The sequence below is a fragment of the Tursiops truncatus genome, chromosome 15, assembly GCF_011762595.2.
Source record: "Tursiops truncatus isolate mTurTru1 chromosome 15, mTurTru1.mat.Y, whole genome shotgun sequence".
Taxonomy (NCBI): Eukaryota; Metazoa; Chordata; class Mammalia; order Artiodactyla; family Delphinidae; genus Tursiops; species Tursiops truncatus.
The window spans coordinates 47,886,916-47,894,959 of NC_047048.1; the positions used below are offsets into that span (position 1 = coordinate 47,886,916).

The 8,044-nt window shown below is 45.4% G+C and overlaps 1 long non-coding RNA gene across 1 annotated transcript; it reads right to left on the reverse strand.

Moving 5' to 3' along the window:
• Positions 1 to 1,803: 1,803 nt before the first annotated feature.
• On the reverse strand, positions 1,804 to 7,607 carry LOC117308084 (uncharacterized). The gene is made up of 3 exons (XR_004522057.2): positions 7,493 to 7,607; positions 7,220 to 7,281; positions 1,804 to 3,153 (listed from the first exon to the last, which is right to left on the reverse strand). It is a non-coding gene; the product is annotated as an uncharacterized lncRNA (long non-coding RNA).
• Between the last annotated feature and the right edge of the window lie 437 nt (positions 7,608 to 8,044).

Below are 8,044 nucleotides of genomic sequence, written 5' to 3' on the forward strand. Positions count from 1 at the left end.
ATCTTGCTTCTCAAAGTGTGGTCCATGGACCAGCAGCATCAGCATCACCTGGATATTATTAAAAATGCGAAATGTCAGTTCCCAAGTCAGTCCTCCAGAATCAGAGTATCTAAGGATGGAGGCTAGCAATCTGAGTTTTCACAGCCTCTCCAGGTGACTCGCATGTGGGCTAAAGTTGGAGCAGCGCTGATTTAGAGAACTAAGTGAATCGAACATAATCACAAACACTGCTTTCCACAAATCCATTATCATTAAGTCAATCACATACAATAAAAGGTTGGCGATGCAGACTGGAGGCCCAGGAAAAATCAGTGTTCTCCTAATTTTGGAAAATTTTTCTCCATTTTTTTACTTACCGTTATTTAGAGTTGGATTAGAACATTAAACATTCAGTAGTTGAGAATTCTTCTTTTTAATTTCATAAGTATTTATTTAGTTCTACCTGTGTCCCAGACCTTGTTTTATAGACTGGGGTTTCAGCAATGAAGATGTACGTGGCTCCTGACTTCAGGGAGATTCTAGACCACCAAGAAAGACAGGCAATAAACCAATCATAGCAGGTGTAGAGAAGGTTACAAAAGAAGAGTCACTAGTTACTGTGAAAGCATCTAAATTGGGGGCTCTTACCTAAGAATCAGAGGATGCGTATTAGGGGGTACATGTACTCTTGGATTTTGTTTACACTTGGGGAACATATATATGTATATTTTCATTGTTATAGAGAAAGAGTTTTCAAATAAGTCCTTGAAGTCCAAATATTTAAGGAGTCCTGCCAAGATCAACACTGCAGGCCAGTTTATCATCCCGATGTTTGAATCCATTATTTTCATTTATAAGATCCTTTTCCCCTCCTCCCCTAAGAATGCTTACTTGGCCTCAATGACCAAGGTATAGATTCAAAACACTATTTACTCTGCAGCACAGAGCTCTCCCTTCCTCCCTCTTCTATGAAAAATTGAAGGCAAATTTTCTCCAGACCTGGGCTCAGTCAGGTACCCAACTGCACTTCTTTATTACCAGATATGGATGCAGATGAAATATCCTAAGATGAGCTCTGAAAAGGGCCTTCCCTGACATTTGTTCAACATGTAATTCACAGTTCTTAGAGTTGAATGAGCAGCTCTGGAGGGTGTAAGCTTAAAACTCTGCCAGTTGATCAGAAGCTGTGCTCAAATCCAAACCCATTAATAACAGAGTCCCCCCGGGGTTAATATTAAGGGTGGCTGTTATTGTGTGCTTTATCTTCATTTCAGGGTTTCTGCAAGTGGATTGATCAGACCTTGTGTATTCATTCTACCACCAGAGCAACAATTCATTTTGATGATTATGTTACAAATACCAGAGACATTCATTAGACCTTGCAGAGAAATTTTTATGAGTTTGGGCAAATATCCACTGTAGTCCATGCCGCAGATCAGACAATAATAGCAGCTACAGGTTCTGGAACTCACAGGATCCCTCCACAGCATGCAATGAATTGGAATGTCAACCTGGTGATTTAATTCACCCTCATTACCTAAATCAGTCCAGAGTAAAGGCAAACATAGCATATGTGTTTAAAATATCGGCACTCATGGGGGCTTCCCTGGTGGCGCAGTGGTTGAGAGTCCGCCTGTCGATTCAGGGGACACGGGTTCGTGCCCCGGTCCGGGAAGATCCCACGTGCCGCGGAGCGGCTGGGCCCATGAGCTATGGCCGCTGAGCCTGCGTGTCCGGAGCCTGTGCTCCGCAACGGGAGAGGCCACAACAGTGAGAAGCCCGCGTACCCCAAAAAAAAAAAAAAAAAAAAAAAAAATTGGCACTCATATAATTGTTAATGCAGTCCAAGTTGCCTAAATAGTGGATTCCAAAGAGTCTTTAAATTAACTCCTAAATGCCACCAGTAAAATAGTAAATGGAATTTAACCCCAACTCTTCTCAAATGCCAGGAGACTTTTAATAACCCCAAACAGGCAGTAAACATTTATTTTTCATTTCTGCACAGAAATCACACTCCAGTCTCAATGGGCCTCAGTCTACCACAATTGCTAGAGGATCAGGCAAGTTTTAAGTGGAATCTCTTTTGGTGGTTTGGTCAGTGTCTTCATTGACTCCAGGATCATCTCAATTTTTATCATGTCCCCTCTGCGTTTCAAATGGAAGAATCAAGAGCAGTGACCTTTGCAGGTGGTGTGAGCTGGACATCCCTGGCTTCCCTCCTGTGATCCCAGAATAATGGTTCTCCCCTCCTCCCCCTGCCGTTCTCACTACTTCATCTTCTGGTGTTTTTATGGAGGAGAGGTTAAAGAGGAGGTACTGTTCTCTCTTTTTGAATAGGCTGTGTTGAACTCCTTAGCTGGCACCATTCCTCCACTTCCCCCTGGTACCCAGTACTGTCTTGCTACTCATCAATATACCTGGAATTAAAGGAACATGGAATCAAAATCAGGCCAAAGCTTTCTCGCCATCGGTTCTACAGGTCCTCTTCCATCGTGGCCCAGAGCCAGGTGGGAAGACCTTGTTGCTGGTGGTGTTTCTTCTCTGAGTCCTTCCCTTTCTCTCCCACCTGCTTCTGAAAGGAACACAAATGTCCTAAACTCTCTAGCAAGAGGAAGAGGGATGAGGCCGAGGACGATGGCTGTCTCCTCCCCTGGCTTCAGGACCTGTCCCCAAGCGCCCTGGTCTCTGCAGGGTCAGCCTGGAGGCAGCTGCCCATTCACAAAGAATCGCCAAGACTGTGCTATCGGGAGGGCAAAGGGAAGACCTACAGTGTATTTGCTTGAAGTTGGCTGAGAACCATCCTAAGTGAACTTGATCCTTCTCAGAATTATCCCAGTAACAACCAGCAACAGCTATCACTAAGCAGGACCTTTAGAATGTAATTGGAAAGTACATTTCTTGAAACAGATTTTTTCAAGCATGTTACTACTCTGAGGTTCACATGAGCATATTCTTTCTCAGACAATCTTCTTCCTAAAAAGGGAAGGCGTGGCCTAGAAGAAAACAGTCACAGAGGCAAGGTCTCAAGTTGACAGAACGGAAGCTAGACATCAGAAGCCGGGCTCATGCCCTAGGGGAGACACTCATAGTTCACCTGCTGCATGACGCAGCCAGAGACCCCTGGAAAGCTGTCACATCGTGGAACCATTGTCCTGTCCTCTTCAAGGCAAATGTCTAGAAAGAAAACATAAGGGAAGATGTTTTTAAAAACCAGGCCTTAGAGTAAAAGTCCTGTGTTTTAAGAATTGGTGTATGAGGACTGCCATGGCAACCATACATCCTCCCCTCTCCCCCTCCCCCCCCTTCCTCCTCCTTCTTCCTCTCTTTCTCCTTCTCTCTCTCTCTCTCTCTCATTCCTCCCTCCCTCCCTCCTTCCTTCCTTCCTTCCTTTCTTCCTCCCTTCCTTCCTCCCTCCCTCCCTCCCTCCCTCCTTCCTTCCTTCCTCCCTCCCTCCCTTCCTCCTTCCCTCCCTCCCTTCCTCCCTCCCTTCTTTCCTTCCTTCCTCTCTGCCTCCCTCCCTTCCTCCCTCCCTCCCTCCTTCCTATCTTCCTTCCTTCCTACCTTCCTCCCTCTCTCTCTTCCTCCCTCCCTTCCTCCCTCCCTTCCTCCCTTCCTTCCTTCCTTCCTTCCTCCCTTCCTCCCTCCCTTCCTCCCTCCATTCCTTCCTTCCTTCCTTCCTCCCTTCCTTCCTCCCTTCCTTCCTCCCTTCCTTCCTTCCTTCCCTCCCTCCCTCCCTCCCTCTCTTCCTTCCTTCCTCCTTTCCTCACTTCCTTTCTTCCTCCCTTCCTTCCTTCCTTCCTCCCTCCCTTCCTTCCTCCCTCCCTTCCTTCCTTCCTCCCTTCCTCTCTTCCTTCCTTCATCCCTCTCTTCCTTCCTCCCTTCCTCCCTCCCTTCCTCTCTCCCTTCCTCCCTCCCTTCCTTCCTCCCTTCCTCCCTTCCTTCCTCCCTTCCTTCCTCCCTTCCTTCCTTCCTCCCTTCCTTCCTCCTTTCCTCCCTTTCTCCCTTCCTTCCTTCCTCCCTTCCTCTCTTCCTTCCTCCCTCCATTCCTCTCTTCCTTCCTCCCTTCCTCCCTTCCTTCCTCCCTTCCTCTCTTCCTTCCTTCATCCCTCTCTTCCTTCCTCCCTCCCTTCCTCTCTCCCTTCCTCCCTCCCTTCCTTCCTCCCTTCCTCCCTTCCTCCCTTCCTTCCTCCCTTCCTTCCTCCCTTCCTTCCTTCCTCCCTTCCTTCCTTCTTTCCTCCCTTTCTCCCTTCCTTCCTTCCTCCCTTCCTCTCTTCCTTCCTCCCTACCTTCCTTCCTTCCTTCCCTCCTTCTTTCCTTCCTTCCTTCCTTCTTCCCATGCAGCACTGGGGAAACCTATGGCTCACACATCTGCCCTACTCTCCAGTAGTTAGGAGCTGCTGAGTGTACATAAGGGACACTATGTATTTTGCCAGTCCAGCCTCTGTCAGCTGAGAGGCTAGCCTCAAGCAGCCCAGGCCCAGGTGGACAGCAGGTGGAGCTTCTTTCCATCCTGCCAGACTTTCAAGTTTTCTGTTACCTGTGAGCTGAGTCATACAATTAAATCTGAAAGATGAGGAGGAGACAATGTCCCAGTATGTTGACCTCCATATCCGAAATGATTTTCCACAAATCTAAATCAGGATATGTCCTGGTTAAAGAATCTGTTCTAATGAGTAAATTTTTTTTTTTCATCAGAAGACTTACAGAAGTATGAAGATCAATCCATCACTTTCTGCATGAAACAAATCACCTTTCTTGAAATAGCACAATTACTCTAGATTTAGAATGTGTGAGAATTTGGAGGCAGAAGATTATGTTGCTATGTACAATGAGTTCCTACAGACTGGGAGGTGATTGATTGCAAAGGTGCCAAAGGTTACCTGTCCTCAAGAAACTCTCTCTCCTGTACCTGAAGTCTTGACCGGCTCCTTATTTGGTGTGGAGTCCTTATAGCTCTAGAAGGTGTCAGGCAAGGCAAAAGTATATCTTGGGAAGGGAAATGCAGCCGTGGGTGATGCACATGGGCTGGTGGTCCAGTTATAAAGCAGAGAGCAAGGTCTCTGAAGGAAATGTACAGGTGTGTTTGGAGGAGGGTTTGCAAGGAGGCAGGGAGGCCTGAAAGGACTGTCTGGGAGGTCACTCTGATAGTCAAGAGAGAGGGGTCTACTGATATAGGCCACCTTCCAGTAGCTCCTCTCTTCAGCTTCAAGTCCATGAACCCCATGCCCGATCCCCCCCATTTCACTCACTGTCTGTTAGCTATCTGCCTGATGTTCTCCAGAAATACAGCGATAAATCATTGCAGATGTAATGTGCCTCATGTCTCAGTTTCACAGCCTTTTTACTTTCCTTTCTATCTAGAATGTAAACTGAAATTAAATCTTTCCCCTAAAGAGCTCCGAGCTGTATGAGGATGTTATACTAAAAGGTGGTAAATCAATCACCACTGAGATGGAACAACCCAAGGAAGCATTTCCATACCCTCCATGCGCTGGGTGTCCCTGCAGCAAATGCGCCAGAGTCTGCGTCAACTCTCTCTCTCCTTTTCCATATTTAGATTTTAGGGAAGGACAGAAAGCTCTGGTCTGCTTTCCATTTAACTTTGATGTGGAAACAGTAAAACATAATTTGGGTGAGGCAACTAACTTTTTGAAGGTTCAGTCTCCACACATTTAAAGTAGATTTAGGGACTTCCCTGGCAGTCCAGTGGTTAAGGCTTCGTGCTTCCACCACAGGAGGCGTGGATTTGATCCCTGGTCAGGGAATTAAGATCCCACATGCCACGTGGTGCAGCCAAAATATAATAAAAAAATTAAAAATTAAAAAAAAATTAAATTAAATTTTTTTTAAATAAAGTAGATTTAATAACCTAGGATTCACAGTGCTGTGCTAACACTTTACTGAGATTAACTTTGTTTCAAATCCACTGTGAGAAATGAAAGGTAGAATGATTCCCCTTCTTGGTTCAGTCCTGAGTGGAGCTGGGCAAGCCCTGTCTGTGCCCCACCCATCAGTCTTGCCCTTACAGCTTCAGGGCACACAGTCCAGTCCACCTCCAGCACCTGCACCTCCTTGCCCCAGGCTTTCCTCTGAAGCCTGGGGTCTACCTTGACATCAGTGCAGTGCACAGGAAGTGCCAGAAGCAATGCACCAACTCCCACCAGAGCAGCCTTCAAACAATGACTAATGGCAATAGGTGTGTAAATGCATCAGCTCCCTCGCCCCTCAAGTGAGACAGTCCACCCCGGGTTTTCAGAGCTCCACAGAGGATTAAGTTCACAGTGTAAGTTGATTGATAACTGACACTTTGTGGCCTTCCTAATTTTCCCTGTCTTGTTTCACCCACCTCCCCGCAGTATTTCCTGGGGTGATCTCCTAAATGTTCTCTTGGTACTTGAATTCTTGTTTCAGGGTCTGCTCCTTGGAGAACACAACCTAAAACATTGCCCGTACGAGGATGAGACAAGGAGCCAAAGTGAGGAAGGTAAATGGTTCCACTTTGGCAGGTACAGTTTATCTTCTGAAACTTGGAAGTCCGTTCGGTTATTACATTTTCAAGACACTGCTCTGTCTTTCAATACCTGACTTAACCAACGTAAGCAGCTTTACTTGGTCAACAACACACACTCTGTTCCCTTTTTTTTTTTTTTTCTAAAACTCTCTGAGCACTTATGCATAATGTCCACATCATATCATTCTTCTTTTTTTTTTTTTTGGTCGTGCCACACAGCATGTGGGAATCTTAGTTCCCTGACCAGGGATGGAACCCGTGCCCACTGCACCCATGCCCCCTGCAGTGGGAGTGTGGAGTCTTAACCACTGGACTGCTGGAGAAGTCCCATATCATTCTTACAAAAGTGTTTATTGAGCATCTGGCATGAGGTGGTGGAGAGAGGACTGAATAGGGAATCAGAGGCTCTGGGTGTTAAATGAGGATTACATTCTCACAGTAAAAGTTCAATAGTAATATCTATATCCAGAAGTGTGTACAATCTCACTCTGAAACAGCCCAAACTAATGTGCTAAAGATGCTTTTTCTGCATCCTTGGTTATCGTAAGAAAGGCAAGACCCTGGAGTCTCCAAGTACCTTTAATGGAGGTACTATCCAGTTAAAAAATCTAGGGTAGCCTTAGAGGAAGAAATCCTGGGCAGAAGACAGCACAAAGTTTCAATGTGCATCAGAAGGAAGAGGTAAAGTTGATAATGAAACCACATCACTCTCAGGAAAGCTCAGGTCACCTTTGCCATGAATCTTTATTTCATGGGTGTCAGGAACTCTCTCAACAGCAACACTGGAAATTCTGTTAGGGCAGGGGAAAAAAAGACTTCTATTTTGTATGTCTATCCATCCAGTTAAATTGCTTTTCTTTCCATCCATCCATCCATCCATCCATCCATCACGTCTTCTCTCCTCTCTTCCCCTCTTTCTTCTTTCCATCCATTTTGTCCTTCCCTCCATGCCTCTTTCCATTCTCCCTTCCATCCCTCTTTCCAATAACCCTTCATCCTTACCTTCTCCCTTCCATCTTTCTTCCATCACTTCTTTTCACCTCGTTTTTTCAACCAGGCTTCCTTCTTTCTTTCCTTCCTCCATTCATGAATACTCTTAAAAGTGGCACTGGGACCTGATGATTAAATGTCACACTGCAATCAGGCTACCTGGTTCAAACCCAGGTCCAGTATTCCCTATACATACACCCTTGGGCAATTTGCTTAAATTTCCCATCTTGAGGTTTTTAGCTTTTTTATGTATAAGCTGGAGCTAATAATAATCCCTACCCCACTGGCTTATTCTGAAGATTAAGAAAATTAATACACATATGATGCAAACAATAAAACTGTCTTGAATTATGTGTTATAAATACTAGCTGTTATTAACAGTATACTTCTGATATTGGGTTAAAGCCTGCAAAAATAAATGTTTAAGACACAGCCCTTGCTTATAAGGGGATTCTTATGTCTGGAGAGAGTTAACACAGCATCCAAAGATGAACAAGTAATTTACTTCTCAATAGGAGGCTTAGCTCACTGTGTTCATTTCCTAAAGTGCATAATTCAGCATTA